Raw genomic sequence first — 20,404 nt, forward strand, 5'->3', positions numbered from 1 at the left:
TTGAACTTGCATAAGATTTATTCTGTATTCAAAGAGTCTCCTGTGACATGATCATGACTGGAAAAATAATTATAAACATTAAATTCAGTGAACTGCTTAAGTTTGTTAATATTTTTCACAGTGTTCTATTTAATTTTAATAACTCGCATAGCTCTGGCAAGACAAAGATTAAAGACTGAAAGCATGAATAGGTCAAAGAGAAACCTTGCTTGCCAAGGCAAGCCTGCTAAAACACTAACTAGAAAATTAGGCAGGAAAACCAGTTGAAAAAATACTGTATCTTTGATCATCAGTTGGTTAAAAGGAAGATGACAAACAGGAAATTACTAAGGATAACTATTCTACTGCAGTGGAAACAGCAGCTTAGATAGCCATACCTCAAACTCCATGCAGAATGCACTTATAAAACTTCAAGAATAAGTATCCAGATGTCTAAACATTTTACTCAATGAACCTTTATTTGGAATTTGGCAAACCTTCAGAAAACTAGTGGTCAAGTTTAGCTGGAATCCTTTTTCCAGCTTATTTACATAATTTCATACATATTTTATGCTTCTGAAATACATTCTTAGCTGTAGCCACATTTAATTTCAGATTTCCTGCAAATTCTGTGTTTGCTTTCATGAATTATTTCATTGCCCCCCAAAATAAATGCTTTGGGAATAAACTCAATATTTCTACCATGAACTGGTGAAGGAAAGCTGACAAAATGATATCTTTATTTTTTTTCAGTTTTTTTCTTATTTATTTATTTTTTTTATTAACTTGAGTATTTCTTATTTACATTTCGAGTGTTATTCCCTTTCCTGGTTTCCGGGCAAACATCGCCCTAATCCCTCCCCCTCCCCTTCTTTATAGGTGTTCCCCTCCCCATCCTCCCCCCAACAATCTAGTTCACTGGGGGTTCAGTCTTAGCAGGACCCAGGACTTCCCCTTCCACTGGTGCTCTTACTAGGCTATTCAATGCTACCTATGAGGTCAGAGTCCAGGGTCAGTCCATGTATAGTCTTTAGGTAGTGGCTTAGTCCCTGGAAGCTCTGGTTGCTTGTCATTGTTGTACCTATGGGGTCTCGAGCCCCTTCAAGCTCTTCCAGTTCTTTCTCTGATTCCTTCAATGGGGGTCCTATTCTGAATTCAGTGGTTTGCTGCTGGCATACGCCTCTGTGTTTGCTGTATTCTGGCTGTGTCTCTCAGGAGCGATCTACATCCGGCTCCTGTCAGCCTGCCCTTCTTTGCTTCATCCCTGCTTCTCCACATAATTGTATCATTCTTCACTCAGAAAAATTTACCATGAGAAAGGAAATTGGAATACAATGTATTACTGTTTTATGATTTATAATTTTATACTTATAAGGAAAATCATATATTTTCACATATAAACCATGATGAACATGTTCTGTGAAAATTATGTGACAAAACCTTTCTTAGAGATAGTAATTCAAAACATATGTACATAGAGATATAGACAGATTTGATAGATGAAAGATAGATAGATAGATATGTACATAGATAGATGATAAATGGATAGTTGGATGGATAGATAGGTAGATAGATAGATAGATAGATAGATAGATAGATAGATAGATAGATAGATAGATAGTTAGATGCCTAGACAGATAAATGGACAGAAAGATAGACAAATAGATAGATGGACAAAATGACAGATATCTAGAGAGATGGATGTAGAACATTTCCCTAGGAAGTACAAGCATAAAGCTATGTATTTGATCCTCAGAGCTGTGTGTGTGTGTGTGTGTGTGTGTGTGTGTGTGTGTGTGCGCGCGCGTGTGTGTGTGTGTCCATGGTGCAAACGGTGTGTGTTGACTTTCACAGTTGGATTGCAAAATAAAACAACCCAGATTGTACTGCCTTGAAGAACAGGTCTAAGAAAAGAAAAACAATGAAGTCCTCACTGTTGTTTAGAATCCTAAATTTTCATGAAAAAAGTTGTAATCTTAAAAACACCTTAACAGATTATATCAGATGAAATTGGAATAACACCTGATTTTACTAATTTAGAATATACTCTTTAACACATTAATTATATCTGCAAATTATTCATAGTAAAATCCATTGAAGTTATGGGATGTGCATTAATAAGATTTGTGTATAAAAGTAACATGGATCTTTTCTGGCTGATATATTTTACTGCTCATTTATAAACTCTGTTACATCTTACTTCATTGCAAATTATCAAAAATTAGTATCCATTTTTGGATAAAGTAGTATTTTCATTCATGAATGCTAAGTGTTTGTCATTAAGATTCTGACATGCTTGTATGTGCCTGCATTTCTTTATTTCGCTACACCTATATTCAAAAAAGACAGTATCAAAATAATAATTTTCTTTAGATTACATTGGATGCCATTTTCAGAAAACCTCACACACCTTTACTGAGATAATGATACTATATTCTTCCACAAAAATATTTATTTACAGTTGGTACTTTTTAACACAAATAATAAAAAATGTATGTATTATTTCACTAACACATTTTTCTTAAAGGATAGATATGAGAAAGTAGTAATTATGTCAATAATTATAATTAAGAATAATTATTAAGCATACGTAGCTACTAAATCAAAATTAAAAATTAACAATAACATTATTAGTTTCTAAATAGTTCTATGTATCATAGCTGATATGTATAAGTGCTTTCCCAAATTCCTTTCCACACTTTTCCTTGGGCCTAATAATTCACTTTACTCAGGGGTAGATCAAATGTTTATCTGTAGATAATACCGGCCACAAACTGGACTTGATTTTAAAGAGATTCTCTGCTTAGACTTCAGACTTTAGAGTTCAACTTGAATTCCATATAAACTCCTTTTCCAATTACAACAGCTTTCCATTTTAGTGTATTTAATCGAAATAGAATTCTTTAATTTCCCTCTGTTTTCCTCCATCCAGTAATTCCCAGCTGCTCTTACTCAAATCCTTCCCATGCCTCTCATTCTTAAGGTTATAGTGTAAAAACAATGAACACATACACACACACACACACACACACACACACACACACACACACACATATTTTTATTTTTTTTGTGTATATTGTTCTAAAGCTAACCACTCTGCATTGGACAGCCAATAAAGGGGCTTATCTCTGGGTAACTCTAGAAATTTGGATCAGCACAATTCCTTTTCATATTGATAGGATTCTTTACTCTGTCCCATATGCCAAGTCTTTTTTTCTTATTACATAAAAGTTATTAAGAGACAATATGACATTCTCAAACAATATTAATACCACTGCATTTTCTGATGAGACTATTGCTCTTATAATAACTTATATTTCAAGATGAGTAAAGCTTAAACACTATTGGCTCAGATAGATGTATATTTCTAATAGAATATTAAAGATTTAATAAAGAAACTGATTAATATGCATAGATTAAGTTATCTTATTTTTCTGATTCATCAGGATTTTTCCATCCATATGGATCACTGATGAACATTTATGTGACACAATCTCTTAGAGTGTTTTCTGTTTCCAACATGTTTCCTGTCTTAGCATGACAGAAGGTTTCCCGCTGTTTTCCATCTGATACCCAAACATTCCACATAAGGGGATGTTTATTAACTGGGTGAATTGATGAAGAGCTGTGCCTTTGTCTCTCTTTCAGTTAAGAGTGGATAGATGAATTGCTTGAAGTTTTGTACTTTTTATTTCTTTTCAACTTTGTTTTCAAAGCTGACTGCATTCCAATTAAACACCAAAAATCAACCTTATAAATAGCAAGAATAATACAATTAGCACCTTCCCAATGTGGGAGGGAGTTAGACTTTAAGTTTTACTTTCAGTTAAAAAGTTTTAATGCCATGCCAAAATCTTTTTTCTGTTTTCCATTTTTATTTATTTATATATTACTGACATCCTGACTAAAATTTTCCTCCCTCACCTTCTCCCTGCTTACCCTCCATTCTTCCCCAGATATACTCCTCCTCCTTACCTTTCATAAAACATCAGGTCTCCAGGGATATGAACCATACATGGCATATCAAATTATAAGATTAGGCATGTCCTAATTTATATTAAAGCTTATATAACCCAGTATAAGCAGAAGGGTTCCAAATGCAATAAAAAAGACAAAGATAGCCTACACTACCACTGTTAGGAGTCTGACAAGAACACCATGCTACACAACTGTTACATATACTCAGATGACCTAGATTAGATCCAGATAAGCTCCGTGATTTTCCGTTCTGTCTCTAAGAGCCACTATGAGCCTTGGTTAGTTGGTTCTGTGGGGCCTGTTCTTGTGATGTTCTTGACTCCTCTGGCCTCTACAATCTCTACCTGCACCCCTTCAGAAGGATTTCCAGAGCTCTACCTAACCTTTGGCTATTGGGCTCTGCATCTGCTCCTATCAGTTGCTGGATGAAGCCTCTCTGATGATGATTACACTAGGTTTGGTTTTATAAGTATATCCAGCAGAATTTTGTTATTTGTTTGTTTGCTGGTCATGTTTGGTTCTATCATAGGTCTCTGTGCTATATAGCCTCTGATTCTATCTTTCTAGGCAGAGTCAGGAGTGTGTTTCCTCTTTGGACATAGGACCAAGTTGGACCAGTTTTGATGGATCACTCCCACCAGTCCTCTTTACTTCTGCATATCTTGTGACTGTGCTGACACCCCAATTTTTCCACTGGAAGACTTGCCTGGCTATAGAAGATGACTGGTTCAGGCTCCATATCTCTCATTACTAGGAGTCTTCTCTATGGTCACACTTATGAGTTCCTGAGAGTTTCCCTTGCACTAAGTTTTTACCTTAGCATCCAGATGCCCCCAAATACAGTCTTGTTTCCTAGTACTCTCTCCCTCCATCCTCTTCGTCTGATCCTTCCTTCTCCCATCCATATTTGATAACAGTCCACCTACAAAATATATTCTATGTCTCCTTCCCAGGGAGATCCATGCATCCCTCTAGTTCCCCTTGTTAAGTAACCTCTCTGTGTCTGTGTATTGTAGCATGATTATCCTTTATTCTAGCTCTAATATTCACTTATAAGTACATTCTCTTAAAACATTTCACTCACTTATGTTGAACTCTGATCAGTAAATTCTTTATTCTCTTGACATTTGTATTTATTCAGCTTGAGAAAATTTGAAGTTTTTTCTTTCATCTCAAACTTTTCACCTTTGAATTCTAATTTCTGGTGTGACACATGGACATGGGGGTATTAACAGCAAGTAAAAAGCTAGACAGAATAAGACATCAGCAAAATCTTGTTAAATTCATCAGAGGATATAGATCACAGTACAAACTTCTGCATCTGGTATAGCAGAAATACATAGAAAGCAGTGTGTTAGAAAAGAAAGCTGTAAGTAGAACCTCCCCACTTGGAGCCATCCCTGGAAAAACTGATGGCTTAAATGAGAACTCCCAAAAATCAGTCAGAAAGAGCCTGAGTATGCAGAACCTGGAGGACATAGCCATGGTACAGGTAAGCAAACTCACATGAGTTTCAATTCTAAGATTGCTACTGTGCCCTCATTCTGAAGACTAAAGAAAATCTACTCATGATCTAACACAGAGAGGAGGCAAAGGACAGACCAACAATCAAGCAAACACCCAAACAAACAAAATCCATTCCAAAGCCCAGCTTACTATTTTGTGCTCACGGGTACTTTTTCCAGAGCGAGCCAGATGAGTTTTCCTCCTAGTTTAAGCTACAAGTAAGAGAAATGTATCCAAATCCAGTCCATGCTTAATCTTCACCTAAAGCCTCTGTTGGAATATGAAGCACAATGAAGTTATTAGAACAGAGTCTCACTAAACCCTGAGGCTTCTTCATAGGAGTAAAAGATAATTTTGATGCCAATATAAATATTCTAGAAAACATAACTGAAGACATATATAGTCTGACTCCCTTTCCTCAGTATTGTGGCAAATTCCTCTTTAGTCCAATGCCTTTAAGGCACAAGTTCTTAGTAAAGTTTATTAAGATTAAAGAATTCTAAAGAGAAGCTCAAAATCTTGAGCCTTGCAGTTTATGCCTGCGCCTGGAAGTAACAAGGTGCCATAGCTCTCTGTACCTAAATCCCATGGGGGAAGAGAGCTGGACTCTCAGAAGTATAGACAGTCATGAGAGCTCAGGGGAGAACACATCTTTTGTTCACATTCCTGGACCAAGAGGAACCCTCCTAGAGTCCTCTGGACACAAGAACATAGAAAAAGTCAGGGAGAGGATCCTTCCAATCTCTGCTTACACCCAGAACTTAAAGTCAGTCAAAAGGAGCACAGACACACCTACAAGCACATGTGGGACCACCACTTCTGCAATGAGGGAACTGCCTAGGGCCCTCAAGTCACACAAACCCAGGAGCAGTCTGACACAGGACCCTTCCAGTTTCTGCCTGAGCATAGAGCTGACCTAGTGCACTGTTCTTTGTACCCAGATCCCACTGGGAGAAAGCTGGTCTCTAGGAGTGCTGACACACAGGCTTACAGGAGGGTCAAGCCAATGTCAGAAACAGCAAGATAAGCTAACACCAGAGACAACTTGATGGCTAGAAGCAATAAGCAACATAAACCAAGACTACTCGGCAACATAAAAGTCCAGTTCTCTCACCAAAGCAAATACTGGATATCCAAAAACAGTGGAAAAACAAGATTCGGATTAAAAATCACATCACATTATGATAGAGGACTTTGGAAGGACATAAATAACTTCCTTAAAGAAACACGGGGCAAAACAGGTCAAAAAAAAGTAGAAGCCCATAAAGAGGAATCATAAAAATCTCTTAAAGAATTACAGGAAACCACAACCAAATGGGTCAAGGAATTGAACAAAATCATCCAGGACCTAAAAATGGAAATAGAAACAATAAAGAAATTACAAAGGGAGACAACCCTGGAGATAGAAAAACTAGGGAAGAGATCAGGAGTCATAGACCCATGCATCATCAACAGAATGCCAGAGATATAAGAGAGAATCTCAGGGGCAGAAGATACAATAGAAAACATTGAAACAACTGGCAAAGAAAGTGTAAAACACATAAGCTCCTAACCCCAATCATTCAGGAAATCCAGGACACAATGAGAAGATCAAACCTAAGGATAATAAGCATAGAAGAAAGCTAAGATTCCCAACTTAAAGGGCCAGTAAATATCTTCAAGAAATTTATAGAAGAAAACTTCCCCATCCTATAGAAAGAAATACCCATAAACATACAAGAAGCCCACAGAATTCCAAATAGATTGGGCCACAAAAGAAATTCCTGCCTTTGCATAATAATCAAGACACCAAATGCACAAAGCAAAAGAATGATGTTAAAAGCAATAAGGGGAAAGGTCAAGTATCACATAAAGACAGACCTATCAGAATTACACAAGACTTTATACCAGAGACTATGAAAGCCATAAGATCCTGAACAGATGTCATAAACACCATAAGAGAACACAAATGCCATCCCAGGCTACTATATCCAGTACAACTCTCAATTAACATAGATGGAGAAACCAAGATAGTCCATGACATAACCAAATTTACACAATATTTTTGCCTAAATCCAGCCCTACAAAGGATAATAGATGGAAAACTCCAACAATGAGGATGGAAACTACACCCTAGAAAAAGCAAAAAAAAAAAAAATAATCTCCTTGCAACAAAACCAAAAGAAGAGAAACACACAAACATAATTCGACCTGTAACAACAAAAATAACAGAAGAAAACATTTACTATTCCTTAATATCTCTCAACGTCAATGGACTCAATTCCCCAATAAAAAGACATAGACTAACAGACTGGATACAGAAAGAGGGTCCAGTACTTTGCTGTATACAGGAAACACACCTCAGTGATGAAGACAAACACTACCTCAGAGTCAAAGGCTAGAAAACAATTATCCAAGTAAATGGTCTGAAGAAACAAGCTATGGTAGCAATTCTAATATCGAAAAAAATCTACTTTCAACCAAAAGTTATCAAAAAAGATAAGGAAGGACACTTCTCATTCATCAAAGGAAAAATCCAAGTTGAACTCTCAATCCTAAATATCTATGCACCAAACGCAAGGGCATGTACATTCATAAAAGAAACCTTCCTAAAACTCAAAGCACAATTTGTACCTCACACAATAATAGTGGGAGATTTCAACACCCCACTCTCATCAATGGACAGATCATAGAAACAGAAATTAAACAGAGGAATATTGAAACTAACAGAAGTTATGCACCAAATGGATTTAATAGATGTTTATAGAGGATTTCATCCAAAAACAAAAGAATATATCTTCTTCTCAGCACCTCATGGTACCTTCTCCAAAACTGACCATATAATCAGTCAAAAAACAGGTCTTAATAGATACAAGAAGATTGAAATAATTCAATGCATCCTATCAAATCACCATGGACTAAGACTATCTTCCAAAACAACAAAAAATGACACAAAGTGAACATAAATATAGAAGTGGAACAATGCTCTTTCCTATGATAACCTGGTCAAGGAAAAAATGAAGAGAGAAATTAAAGACATTTTAGAATTTAATGAAAATGAAGGCACAACATATCCAAACATATGCGACCAAATGAAAGCAGTACTAAGACAAAAACTTAGCTCTGAGAGCCTCCAAAAAGAAACCAGAGAGAACATACACTGGCAGCTTGACAGCACACCTAAAATCTCTAGAACGAAAAGAAGAAAATACACACAAGGGGTATAGATGGCAAGAAATAATCAAAATCAGGACTGAAAGCAACCAAGAAGAAACCAAAACAGCTATAGAAAGAATTAACTAAACCAGGAGCTGGTTAGTTGAGAAAATCAACAAGATAGATAAACCCTTAATAAGACTAAAAAGAGGGCAGAGTATATCCAAATTAGCAAAATTAGGAATGAAAAGGGAGACATACCAACTGAATCTGAGGAAATTAAAAAAAAAAACCATTAGATCCTACTACAAGAGCCTATATGTAACAAAACTGGAAAAATCTGGAGGAAATTTTCTAGACAGATACCAGGTTCAAAAATTAAATCAAGGTCAGATAAACCATCTAAAGAGTCCCCTATCTCCTAAAGAAATAGAAGCAGTTATTAAATGTCTACCAACCTACAAAAGCCAAGGACCAGATGGGTTTAGTGCAGAATTCTATCAGACCTTCACAGAAGACCTAATACTAATGCTGTCCAAACTTTCCCACAGAATATAAACAGAAGGAGTACTACCAAATTCCTTCTATGAAGCCAGAGGTATGCTTACCCCTAAACCACACAAAGACCCAACAAAGAAAGAGAACTTCAGACCAATTTCTCTAATGAATATCGATGCAAAAAACTTAATAAAATTCTTGCAAATAAAATCTAAGAACACATCAAAACAATTATCCATCATGATCAACTAGCCTTCATGACAGTGATGAAGGGATGGCTAAATATACATATGGAAATCCAACAAAGTAATCCACTATGTAAACAAACCCAAAGGGAAAAACAAAAGATCATGTCATTCGATGCTAAGAGAGCATTTTACAAAACATCAAGGCCGTTTAATGTTAAAAGACTTGGAAAGATCAGGAATTCAAGGCCCATACCTAAACACAGTAAAAGTACAGCAAACCAATAGCCAACATGAAACTAAATGGAGAGAAACGGGAAGCAAACCTACTAAAACCAGGGACTAGACAAGGCTACCCACTCTCTCCCTTCTCATTCAATATTGTACTCAAAATCCTAGCCAGAGCAATCAGACAACAAAAAGAAGTCAAAGGGATACAAATTGGAAAGGAAAAAGTCAAAATATCACTATTTGCAGATGACATGATAGTATACTTAAGTGACTACAAACGTTCCACCAGAGAACTATTAAGCCTGATAAATGACTTCAGGAAAGTGACTGGATATAAAATTAATTCAAACAAATCAGTATCATTCTTCTATTCAAAGATTAAATGGCTGAGAAAGAAATTAGGTAAATGACACCCTTCACAATATTCACAAATAACATAAAATACCTCAGTGTGACTCTAAATAAGCATGTGGAATATCTGTACGACAAGAACTTCAAGTTGAAGCAAGAAATTGAAGAAGAGCTCAGAAGATGAATTGATCTCCCATGCTCATGGACTGGCAGCAATAATATGGCAAAAATGGCTATTTTGCCAAAAGCAATCTACAGATTCAAGGCAATCCTCATCAAAATACCAACTCAATTTTTCATATAGTTAAAAACAACAATTTTCAAATTCATTTGGAATAACAAAAAACCCAGGACAGGGAAAAATAACCTCAATAATAAAATAACTTCTGGTGAATCAGCATCCCTTACCTCAAGCTGAATTACAGAGCAATTGGTACAGAGAAAGGAAAGTAGATTGAAGAGAATTGAAGACCCAGAAATGAACCCACACACCTATTGTCACTTGATCTTTGACAAAGAAGCTACAACCTTCCAGGGGAAAAAAGATAGCATTTTCAACAAATAGTGCTGGTTCAGCTGGAGGTCAACATGTAGAAGAATGCAAATTAATGCATTTTTATGTCCTTGTACAAATCTCAAGTCCAAGTGGATCAAGGACCTCCACATAAAACCAGCTCCACTCAAACTAAGAGAAGAAAAAGTGGAGAAGAGCCTCAAACACATGGGCACTCGGGAAAGTTTCCTTAACAAAACACCAATAGCTTATTCTCTAAGATCAAGAATTGTCAAATGGAACTTCATAAATGTGTAAATCTTCTGTAAGCCAAAGGACACTGACATTAGGAGAAACAGGCAACCAATAGATTGGGAATGATCTTTACAAATCCTACATCTGATAGAGGGCTAATATTCAATATATACAAAGAACTCAAGAAATTAGACTCCGAAGAGACAAATAACCCTATTAAAAATGGGCTACAGAACTAAACAAAGATTTCGCAGCTGAGGATTAGTGAATGGCTGAGAAATATGTAAAGAAATGTTCAACATCCTTAGTCGTCAGGGAAATGTAAATCAAAAGAACCCTGAGATTCCATTTCACACCAGTCAGAATGGCTAAGATCAAAAACCCAGGTGAAGCAGATGCTGGCGAGGATGTGGAGAAAGAGAACCACTCCTTCATTGTTGGTGGGATTGTGAGCTGGAAATCAGTTTGGAGGTTCCTCAGAAAACTGGACATAGTACTACCTCAGGACCCATCTATCCCTCTCTTGGGCATATATACAACAGATGCTTCAACGTATAACAGGACACATACTCTACTATGTTCATAGTGGCCTTTTGTATCATAGCCAGAAGCTGGAAAGAACCCAGATGTCCTTCATTAGAGGAATAGATACACATAAATGGTACATTTACATAGTGGAGTACCACTCAGCTATCAAAAATAGTGACTTCATGAATTTCTTAGTCATTTGGATGGAACTAGAAAATGTCCTGAGTGAGCTAAACCAATCACAAAAAACAAACAAACAAACAAACAACAACAACAACAAAACAAAACCAAACAAACAAACAAAAAACCTCACTGATAAGTGGATATTAGCCCAAAAGCTCAAATTTCCCAAGATACAATCCATCAACCACAGGAAACTCAAGAATGACTACCAAAGTGCAGATGCATCACTCCTTCTTAAAAGGGGGAATACAAATATTCATAGGAGGACATATGGAGACAAAGTTTGGAGCAGAGACTGAAAGAATGGTCATTCAGAGCCTGCCCCAGCTGGGGATCCAACCCATGTACATACAGCCACCAAACCTAGACAATTTTGCTGATACCAAGAAGTGCATGCTGATAGGAGCCTGAAATAGCTGTCTCCTGAGAGGCTCTGCCAGAGCCTAAGAAGTACAGAGGTGAATGGGAACAGTCAACCATGAACTGAGATTTGAGTCCCCATTGGAGGAGTTAGAGAAAGGATTGAAAGGATTGAAGGACCTTGCAACCCCATTAGAAAAACATTACTACCTCCCAGAGATCCCAGAGACTAAAGCACTACTCAGAGAGTACACATGAACAGACCAGTCACTCCAGCTTCCTATGTAACAGAGCATGGCCTTGTTGGGCACCAATGGGAGGAGACCTTTGCTCCTTCCAAGGCTCTTCTCTCCAGTATGGGGGAAAGTCAGAGCCTGGAGGCTGGAAGGGGTGGATTATTGGGGTGGGAGTATACCCTCATAGAAGAAGGGAGAAGGGGAATGTGTTAGTGGGTTTATGCATGGGAAACCGGGAATGGGAATAACATTTGAAATGCAAAATTTTAAAAATCCAATTTAAAAAAAAGAAAAAAAAAGCTTGAGCATAAACAACTGAAGAATCAGAGGAAGTAGAAGTCATATAAAGGAAGAGAGACAGGATTAGCTGCCTAAGCAAGAGAGATGAGCCAAGTTGCTTTGAAGAGAAAGACCAATTTTGTTACCAGGAAGGAAACCAGCTAAACTGCCTGGAAAAGGCTCAGATCAGTCAATCTGCTTGGAACTCTGTTTCCTCAGGAAACAAACTCTGCCTTGAGGTTGAGAATTTCAGGATTGGCAAACCATCAACCTTGCTAACACAGCATTTCAGAGATGCAGCTACATCATTCCTAATACTGTAAGTGAACCCTCATCCATAGTTCTTTAATTAACCCCAATAACTTCATAGGTTAACCAAGAAGGATTTGGGCAATGTTCATATTTTAGTGTCATTGTTTCTGTCTGGAGTGAGCAAACATTTTCTCTCATCTTCTTACAATGAGCATTACTCAACACTCAGAAGTGACTGTATTTTAACAACAACTAAACATGGTGTTGAAGGAAGAAAAGAAGTTAAAATCAAATTGAAGGAAATGAACAGCATCAGAATCTCATGTGGTATTCAGAATCAATGGAAACATTGAAACCAAGAAATAGCGAAAAGGAAGATTATTCTTGTAAACCATCTTGGTACCATGGATGTCTTAGTAAGGGGAAATAGTTACAACAACTCTCATTTTGACATCACCGGGAAAACTTTCTAAATCATAAAGAATGGAAAATAGATCTGAAAACAAAGAAGGTAAAAAAGCAGAAGAGAGAGAATAGGAAATAAAGAAGAGAAAAAAGAGGAGAGTGGAGAGGAAAGAGAGGGAAGAAAGAGGAGAAGCTAAGATGAGAAGGTATGGAGCGAAAAGGGACAAAGACACAGGAAAAGGAGGAATAAAAGAAAACCTGGCCAGGAAGCAAAGAAAAGAGTGAAATAGAAAGGTAAACAGAAAATGAGCCAGAGATAAAGAGCAGCGCAGATGAGATGTCATGAGAAGGCACAGGCATGGAAGACCACACTGTCTGAAGAAATTTCCTCCAGTATTAACCTAACATTAAGTTAATGACAAGCATTTCAGGAAGATCACAGCTGAGAGACAAAAAAATGCTGAAAACCTATAGCAAAGCAAATCAAACAAGAACCTCAGAGATCAATGACAGAGAGAATCCAGAATAGGACAGAATCAACTCAACTCAAGTGAAGCAATGTAGAGATTAAGGGAAGAATGAGAAAGGTATTTCATAGTTATAAAAGTCAACCACTTAGGATGATGTACTGTGTAAAACAAAATGATAAACACATAGTCATATTTAAAGCAAAACACGAGAGATGTCAACAGATCAATGTTTCCTATCTATAGATGAAAAGTAGAACCTTGGATATATTAGGGAAAAGAAGAAAAAATAGCATGATTATACCACTGAAAGGATATGAAAAAACTAAACAGATTTCAAGTGTATCATTTCAGTACGAGTTCTAATAAAAATGAACAGCACAAAAATAATAACCACATACTAAGTAAGGTTTGTGTGCACTTATACTTGAAAATTATATAAGAATGAGCATATTGGCAGATGCATAAATATTCCTCATCTTGGATAACTGCAATGCATTTTACAAATCTATGAGGAGCAGGAAGAAAAGAATACTTAAAAGAAGGAAGACCAAGAGAGTTTTTGGAAAAGGAGATTCATAAATAAATGGCAAATTTAAAGAATATCAGAGAAATCCATTTCTCTAAGCAATTAACATTTGTGAATAGTTTACATAAAATTTGATAAAATGCCATTGCTATTATAATGTTTCTCGTTACGCATGGAGTAATGTAATGTGTTTTCAAAAGTCAATTTAGATTAATTTTATGTGTATTAGTTTATCTAGAGAACCCAATGCAGCTTTAAAAATAGGAAACACAATTTGTAAGAATGGAGAAACATTAATTTATATAAAATACTCAGTAAAAATACAAGGTTGAAAAGGTATATTTGACAGCAATTGTAGACAAGATTGAGAAAACAAATAAAGAAGGAAAATGAAGATATTGCACACTGGTCCAACTTCTATCAATTATTACCTAGTATGTCAGTAATTAGCTTCATGTAACAAAAGATGAAGAAAAGCCCAGACTATAGATTGGGACCATGAACTTTAATTGTAATATAGCACAGGTATATATTTAACATTGATTGATGGATTTCTCGACTTATGATGGTTCTTTTCTAGAGTCAAGTGTTTTCGTTCTTTGTTAAAATGGAAAGAAAATCAATTCTAAATAATCTCTTTTTCACTAAGTGATATGTGAAAACTGAACGGACTTCTATGTATTTTCCCAGTACCTGTTTTGGGATTCCTGTCCCAGGTCTATTGTTTAAACCTACCTGTATTTGCTGATAGAAAGAAAACCCCAGGTTATGTTAAGCACAGACACAAGTTTAAAACCCTCGTTTTTGCTTAGTCTTCTTTTACCATGATGACTTTGACAGCTAAATCTTGGTTGAATCTACAGGGTGACAAGGCTGAGGTGCCGGAAGCACAGTGAGAGTGTTTGCTTCATAATGGGCATTCAGACATAGGATGAGGTGTGGAGTGACCCGAGAGGTAATTGCCAGAGCTAGTCAAGCTCCAGCTCAGTCGCTAGCTGATATTGGTGGAGTACCATCTTTGAGGGGCATCCGGAAAGATGAGAAGACATTTTCCTAGCATTTTTTCCTGCCCGCCCCATTCTATTGCCCAGCGATCTCTTCCATTTGGTCCTCTGAATCGCATTCATATCCTGCCTTCTCAGCCTGCCTGCATTCAGGCTTGTCACCAGGCCAACCCTCTTTCTGCCTTCTGCCCTATCTCCTTTCCCCCTCTGAAGAATACTTCATTCTATCCTACCTTAGTGATCTCCATGCCCAGCTCTTCCTGTCTTACTAAACTTTCGTTGAAGCACCATGTTCCCTTTGAACCTCCTGCCCATTTTACCTCTAAGAAAAGATCTCCTCCTACCAGTTCTCTATCCTTTAGCCCTCACCAAAAACCTAGCCACTTTTAGGCACACAGTGTAAGTCTAACGTCTCAAGGATATGGGCTTTCCTGTAAATAGTAAGAGTCGCTGGAAACGTTGTGCTGTAAACACTGCAAGAGCAGTTGAAAGTAGTCAGTTTACAGCCTAGACCTATTTGCCATTGGTATTTGATTTGACTTAAGTCTGAATGTAATTGTAAAACAACCCAGACTTTCTGAAATACAACAGTGCCCTGAGAACAGAGCTTCTGACAGTCACTAGAAAAGCCTTTCTTGCTCAGGAAATGACACATGAATTTCAATCAAAGTGCCATGTCTTTCAGTGCTTTAAGAAGAACCATTCTCACGACTGGACCGACACTCAAGGAAATGGACAAATTACAGGGCCCATGGTGAGTCTGGCTTAGTAATACAAAATCCTTTGTAACTATGGAGATTACGGTTAAGAGGATTAGAAGGAGCCATGACTGCCTAAGTTTGGATCTGGACTCCAGGTGCATGTGGTTTTCTTCATGGGTATGTTCTAGGCCATTTTATAATTCAGTTTCCTTACCATAAAATGGAAGAACCACAGACATATTTCATGTATTCAGAAAAGTTAATGACAAAGTGAGTGAGAGGTACTATAATTATACCGAGCTCCCGAAGCTAAGTGCTTAAGAATATTTCATAAGAGATAGAAAGACAAATAGGCAAAGGATAATTATATATAAATATATAATATATGTAATATACATTTTAAAAATATGATATATAATTCCTTGGTCAAATATAGTTGGCTGAGACAGAAAATACTGAAGATTGAAGATGACTTAATTATGTAAATTTCAAATAGAATATTTTGCTAACCATATATTACTCACATCAAGAGAAAAGAGTTTAACAGTGTATTTAGATTAATATTTACCCTATATTATAACTTATAGAAAAACTAAAATGCCTACAATGAAAGCAATTGATTACATAACATAACATATGTATGTTATACATTATAACATATATAACATATATTTGATGCCATAACATACATATATGATATATATGTTATATAACACATCAATCAATACAAATATAAAAGAATTGTGATAAAATACTAATAAACAGCAAGAGAAGAAGTAGTTAACAGTATGAGGTACAATCCATATTTACCCAAATAATGCAAAATGAATCACCTTATAGATTTTATTTAAGAGTCTGCAAGACAGTTTGATAGGAAATGTGTTTGCTCATGAAGCTACCAATCTGAATTTGATTCCTGGAAGTCACAAAATAATGGAAGTAGACAACTGATAATAATTTTTTTCTGGTCTTTACCTGTGTGCTATGCTTATCATACTGCTATCATGCACACATTTATATATTCAAAGTTATTTTAAAATTGGCTTGAACAGCTAAAGCAAGACATAAGATCAACCTCTTTGTTGTCAATAAGAAAGGCAGTTTCCATGCTTTTAAACATATGCATTTAAAATCAAAGATAAGTCTTTGTGTGGTAATAGCTCCTATGTTTGGAATATAGACTCCTCTATGTTGCTAAAGGCCTCAAACATCTCATATATGATGACTTTTTAAAAAATTTTATAAATAATGAGACTTTATGAAGTTCCAACTTTTTAATATTTTTCCTAATTTCTGCTTCAGGAAATGTCCTGCAAGTTCAAAACACATGTCCCTGTCCTATGCCTTTGACTAACTCTACTAAGTGAGGGGAAGCTCTATCCTGTCTCATGAGAACAAACTAATGTTCTAGCTAAACTTTACTTCTACCACTTGTCACTATTGCTCTTTGACCTACAATCATGAGTCATTTCCTTGGTTAGTAAGGCTGTTGCTATAGGGTAAAACACAGACAGCACTCACTTCACAATAGGCATTCAGAAATACAACCTGAGAGACAAGGAATCCTTTAATGTAAAGGCTACAGGAACTTAGACACTTGCAGTCAACCATGGATCTAGTAAAAAGTTTATAGGGTCTATGGGGATGGAAACTAGAAATATTTCCTGGATTTTACAAGTTAAATCCAGTTGCCTGCTTTGGTTGCTTCTCCCTTTCATAACTCAATCCCTTAATCTACTTGCTACCAGCTGTTTAGCTTGCCCTGGTCTTCACAGTTCAGTCCTTCCTTTTCTGTTTTCTGTCCTACCCTTTCTCTCCCCTGAAAAATATTTCCCTGCTACCATAATTTACTGATTATTTTTGTCAAGCTCTTATTGCTTTCTAACTTTTCTCTAAACTACATTTGCTTTCTTCTACATTCTTATACTTCTCTGTAGATTTGAACTCCCACCTAAGAAGCCTGCTAAGAAGCCCCATTCTATCTTCTACAGTAGTACAATACTAGCCACTTTTGACAGACTTGGTGGAATATTTTCAGAGCCATGGTTCTCCCCTCTAAAGATGCAGTTGACTTGTGCCGTGACAAGATTTCTAGCAGACTGACTTGGTATAAACACTGAAGACAGCATTGTACTAGGATCATCTCTCCAGTAACCTATCTTAAAAATTTGTTCTCTTCTCCGTATATGATCCTCTCTTCAAAACAAGAGAATAAATATTTGAGTGAACCAGTGTCACAGAGATGATAATTCTATTGTCACTAGAAAGCCCATGTCTTCACATAATTAGGTTTGAATAATTCGCTGTGTCCTTCAAATAACATGGCAGAAACATCAAGGGAATTGACTGAAATAACTGAAATGAAAGAGACTCAAGCCCTTGATGTGTAAGATTTCTTTCTTGATAAACTCTGAGGAGGACAGGGGTGTTGTCTAGAAGTACAGGGTAGACAGCCACACTTATCTGAGTTTGAACGTAAACTCGGTTTACTAGTTGTTTAACTGTGGTTGAATTGTTGTCCTTGAGTATTTAAGACATTTGATGGCTTAGCATCCTTACCATAAAATAGAGACATAACCACAATTACACACTGCTTAAGGATTATTATAAACTATGCTTAGAATGTACCTGTAAGAGTACCTTTCATATTAAAAGTTCTTAAATGTCTTAGCTTATTATGATTAAATTCAGAGATGAATTTTAAATCTAAAGGACTATCTGTCTGTAGAATATTTCAGGACAGCTTGAACAGACTTTATCCAAGAAGACAATCTTTGGGGACTCAAAGATTGCTCAGTAATTAGGAGGACAAGTTTGCTTTTCCAGATACTTGGATTTGATCCCTACAGCCATAGCAGATCATGACTTCTGTAATACCATATTTATACTATCAGGGGCTCTCTCCTGGCCTTCATGATGTACATAAACAAACATCCAGACAAAACACCCATATATTCAATAAAATAAAAAATAAAATAAAATAACACAACCTTCACTAACTAATGAGGAACATTTAGAAGAATGGCAAGTAGAGAAAGAAAACTGGCAACAGTAAAGTAGGAACTTAAAAAGAGATGTACATTAAAATTCAGTAGTTATTTTGTTTGTTTTGTTTTTCTTTTTTCTTTTTTTTTTTTGGAGCTGGGGACCGAACCCAGGGCCTTGCGCTTCCTAGGTAAGCGCTCTACCACTGAGCTAAATCCCCAGCCCCTGTTTTGTTTTTCATAATGAAGAAATATCTGCTGTATGAATATGGTAATGTTTAACTTCTGTATTTTCTGGAAAGTTTTTACATATAATGGCAAACATGGGTGTGACTGGATTATTGTTTAAAGAATTAGAAGAATGAACTTGTACAAGTCACAAAAGATTAAAAAGATACATGTTCACCATGTAAATGTGAGTCAATGCCACTAGTTGGCATCAATGTCCTTGAAAAATATGATGCATAAGCATTGGATCAAGATTCAAAGACCCCTACCAAGTAATTATTTGGAGTTTCAGAAAAATATGTTTGCAACTAGAAAATGAAGCAGGCAATCCTTTGTCTTGGGTCTTTCTCAGCTTCTAGACGACCTCAGAGATTTCAGGATATATATTCATAGATTCAATATAAGGGCACATAAAATCACACTGAATGAGAAAAATTGGCTGTTTGCCTTAATTACACAGTGTAGAATCTCTAAGATTGATGCATCAGAATATACTTTTTTGCAATAAGTACTTTTGCAATTACTTGAACTGACTAGTTTATTCAGTAAATATGTAAAAAATTGGAATGTCTGCTATGAACTGGTTATTTTCCACCAATCAAGCTCTCCACTAAGATTAAGTCTGCAAACTTTGGACCTTCTCCAACAGAACTCCAGAGCTAGCTTTTGGATGGAGTAGTAGAAGGGAGGATTCTTCAGAAGGCCATAGCTTGATCTCTTTTCTCTTCTTTATCCTTTTTTTTTTTTTTGGTAAGTTTGAGATTTTGTTTCTGAGTCAATACTGGCTAAAGAAAAGCAAATACTGGTATAATGTGAACAGAGTCCAGACAGTTCAAACCAAGAACACTCTGTGTTACCTCAAGCTTCCTTCTCATCCCCCTTTTTTTTCTCTTTAGGTGAACAACATCAGGACTGCAGGATTTCTGAGGAACTACAATATCCCAAATGACATCACTGTCTAAAAAGCTAAAATACTGACACGTAGAGAACATTACAAATAGTCTATCTTTGAGTATCCCTTTTTTTGGTGTGTTGAATAAAAAGTGAACAGTGTCCACAGAAATCTATGCTGAGTTTATATATTTTAAATAATATCAGAATTAACTTTAGACAGTATGGAAATCAAAACAAGGGAAGTTAAGAGAAAGGAAGAGAAATATATTGCAGTGTTACAGGGTCAATATTTTAAAGATGTAGTACTCTTAAATATGCCAAATCAGTACATGAATAATCATTGCAAAACTGAAAGTGAAAATAGATGAATATATTTTTTAATTTTTAAAAATTTTCTGTCTCTTTCCATGCCTTCTGTCCTCCTCTTATTCCTCTGTCTCTCTGTCTTTTATACCTCTGTCTCTGTCTCTTCTCTGTCTCTGTCTCTGTCTCTCTCACTCTGTACGTGTCTGTGTGTCTGTATGTTTATGCACGTGAACACACTTGCACATGAATGCCAGATCATTTATATTTGTTTATTTTGTATGCAGGTGTTGGTAGAGCTGAAAAAAGGGCAATTGTGTCCACTGGAACTGGTGTTACAGATGTTTGTGTGACACCTGGTATGGGTATTAGACATCAAACCTGGTTCTTAAGCAAGAAAAGTAAGGGTTGTTCATAACTGTGCCATCTCTCCAGACACT

At 36.3% G+C, this 20,404-nt stretch overlaps 2 long non-coding RNA genes across 2 annotated transcripts in view; one reads left to right on the plus strand and one right to left on the minus strand.

Moving 5' to 3' along the window:
- Positions 1 to 14,720, minus strand: part of LOC120100775 (uncharacterized) — a 91,343-nt gene extending 76,623 nt beyond the window's left edge. Inside the window, exons 1-2 of the long non-coding RNA XR_005500799.2 lie at positions 14,586 to 14,720; positions 5,614 to 5,733 (exon numbers count right to left, since the gene is read on the minus strand). This is a non-coding gene — a long non-coding RNA (uncharacterized LOC120100775). The remainder of the gene's footprint in view (positions 1 to 5,613; positions 5,734 to 14,585) is intronic.
- A 94-nt stretch (positions 14,721 to 14,814) lies between these two features.
- On the plus strand, positions 14,815 to 19,830 carry LOC134485884 (uncharacterized). The gene is made up of 3 exons (XR_010064184.1): positions 14,815 to 15,253; positions 15,540 to 15,608; positions 19,664 to 19,830. It is a non-coding gene; the product is annotated as an uncharacterized LOC134485884 (long non-coding RNA).
- Positions 19,831 to 20,404: the final 574 nt, after the last annotated feature.

This window comes from Rattus norvegicus, chromosome 2 (genome assembly GCF_036323735.1).
Source record: "Rattus norvegicus strain BN/NHsdMcwi chromosome 2, GRCr8, whole genome shotgun sequence".
Classification (NCBI taxonomy): domain Eukaryota; kingdom Metazoa; phylum Chordata; class Mammalia; order Rodentia; family Muridae; genus Rattus; species Rattus norvegicus.